Source organism: Panulirus ornatus, chromosome 61 (assembly GCF_036320965.1).
Source record: "Panulirus ornatus isolate Po-2019 chromosome 61, ASM3632096v1, whole genome shotgun sequence".
Taxonomy (NCBI): domain Eukaryota; kingdom Metazoa; phylum Arthropoda; class Malacostraca; order Decapoda; family Palinuridae; genus Panulirus; species Panulirus ornatus.
The window spans coordinates 3,075,123-3,077,889 of NC_092284.1; the positions used below are offsets into that span (position 1 = coordinate 3,075,123).

General features: G+C 28.7%; 1 long non-coding RNA gene across 1 annotated transcript in view; it reads left to right on the plus strand.

Annotated features, from left to right (window-relative positions):
- Positions 1 to 543: 543 nt before the first annotated feature.
- LOC139767494 (uncharacterized) overlaps positions 544 to 2,767 on the plus strand; it is a 53,253-nt gene continuing 51,029 nt past the window's right edge. Inside the window, exon 1 of the long non-coding RNA XR_011717140.1 lies at positions 544 to 762. This is a non-coding gene — a long non-coding RNA (uncharacterized lncRNA). The remainder of the gene's footprint in view (positions 763 to 2,767) is intronic.

The following is a 2,767-nucleotide window of genomic DNA, read 5'->3' on the forward strand; positions in this document are numbered from 1 at the left end:
ACATTTATGAAATATTCGATGATAATATTTCTCAATATTTAATATTCTATCATAATATTCCTCAATATTTATGAATTGTTGAATACAAGAAAGCTGTGCTGGATTTTGAAATGTTAATTAACTTTGGTTTATTAAGATTTGGAGCCAAATTATTAGTTTCTGTCAAAATAGGACATTAACAACATCTGAAAAATTTATATTAGTATTGTAATTTATATGGTTTATATATGGCAATTGATCATATTTAGTATTCAACTTAATATTGGAATATGACATTGTTTTAGTAGTTGATTTATACAGGTTTATTATATAATTTATATATAAAAATTCTTATATGAGGTAACAGTACACATTAATTGTTTTATATAATAATACATAATTTAATACATTTAAATTATCTCTCATATTACGCTAAAGAAAGTAAGTTTTCATATACAGACGACTTTGTATCACGGAAACGCCCTAACTCGACATACAATCAACAGATGGCGCTGAGGTCGGCGGCCGCATCACAGGCCAGACCTACACAGTCGGCCATCTTGGTAACCTTCCTCACCCCCCTGATGACGTCACACACCAGCGTCAACATCACGTCTCGTGTTTTGCCTCCAATTTAAACTGATAATTCCTCTTCTTCTTCAAGCCTTCGCCATTTTTGATGATAGTGATGACGACCGTGGTGATCTAGAGCATAATGGAGGACAGGTGGGACCCGTGAACACCCTGGAATTACTTCATAATTCGTCTAAACACAGGACGCGGGTGAGACATGTTTACCTTTGATGTGTTTCGTAGTCATCAGTTATCTACTTAATTATGTACTTAAATGTAATTATCTACTTAGTTATGTACTTCAATGTAATTATCTACTTAATCATGTACTTCAATGTAATTATCTACTTAATTATGTACTTCAATGTAATTATCTACTTAATTATGTACTTCAATGTAATTATCTACTTAATTATGTACTTCAATGTAATTATCTACTTAATTATGTACTTCAATGTAATTATCTACTTAATTATGTACTTCAATGTAATTATCTACTTAATTATGTACTTCAATGTAATTATCTACTTAATCATGTACTTCAATGTAATTATCTACTTAATTATGTACTTCAATGTAATTATCTACTTAATTATGTACTTCAATGTAATTATCTACTTAATTATGTACTTCAATGTAACTACTTAATTATGTACTTGAATGTAATTATCTACTTAATTATGTACTTAAATGTAATTATTTCCTTGATTATGTACTTAAATGTAATTATCTTAATTATGTACTTAAATGTAATTATCTTAATTATGTTTTTTTTTTTTTTTTTTTTTTTCAAACTATTCGCCATTTCCCGCGTTAGCGAGGTAGCGTTAAGAACTGAGGACTGGGCCATTGAGGGAATATCCTCACCTGGCCCCCTTCTCTGTTCCTTCTTTTGGAAAATTAAAAAAAAATTGAGAGGGGAGGATTTCCAGCCCCCCGCTCCCTCCCCTTTTAGTCGCCTTCTACGACACGCAGGGAATACGTGGCAAGTATTCTTTCTCCCCTATCCCCAGGGATAGATTAATTAGATTAATTAGATTAATTACCTACTTGTGTACTTAAATGTAATTATCTTTAATTATGTCCTTAAATGTAATTATCTACTTAATTACGCACAGGTAAGTGATTAGTACTATCGAGACAGGTGGTAATGGTCGTTAACTATTATTATATCTAATGATTTAGGTGAGATGTAAATATGTTTTGTTTACATTCTGTTGGTTTATAAGATGACGTCATGGTTTAAGGTTGGGTTTTATAGGGTACTAAACCTAAGTCAGGTGTTTTAAGTTTGATTTCGTTGGTTTATGATTTTTGGTGGTGTTAGTTTATATTTTGGTTTAGTGTTATAAAACTAGGTCGGATTTGGGTTGGGGTTTATTTTGGTTTGTTTATAAACCCCGTGAAGGTCCTTAGCTTTGGTTTAGTTTGGTTATAAACCTAAGTCATTTTTCAAAGTGTATTTCGGTGTAGTTATAAAGTAAGGTAAGGTTGTAAGGTTTTTAAATTTGGTTTGTTATAGTTATAAACCTAGGTAAGGTTTTTAAATTTGGTTTGTTATAGTTATAAAGTTAGGTAAGGATTTTAAATGTGGTATTTTATGAATATTAAACTAGGTAATGTTTTTGAATTTGGTTTGCTATAAAGTTAGGTAAGGATTTTAAATTTGGTGTTTTATAATTATAAACCTAGGTAAGGTTTTTAAATTTGGTTTGTTATAAAGTTAGGTAAGGATTTTGAATTTGGTATTTTATATTTATAAACCTAGGTAAGGTTTTTAAATTTGGTTTGTTGTAAAGTTAGGTAAGGATTTTAAATTTGGTATTTTATAATTATAAACCTAGGTAAGGTTTTTAAATTTGGTTTGTTATAGTTATAAACCTAGATAAGGATTTTAAATGTGGTTTGTTATAGTTATAAAGTTAGGTAAGGATTTTAAATGTGGTATTTTATGAATATTAAACTAGGTAATGTTTTTGAATTTGGTTTGCTATAAAGTTAGGTAAGGATTTTAAATTTGGTATTTTATAATTATAAACTTAGGTAAGGTTTTTAAATTTGGTTTGTTATAAAGTTAGGTAAGGATTTTAAATTTGGTATTTTATAATTATAAACCTAGGTAAGGTTTTTAAATTTGGTTTGTTATAAAGTTAGGTAAGGATTTTGAATTTGGTATTTTATATTTATAAACCTAGGTAAGGTTTTTAAATTTGGT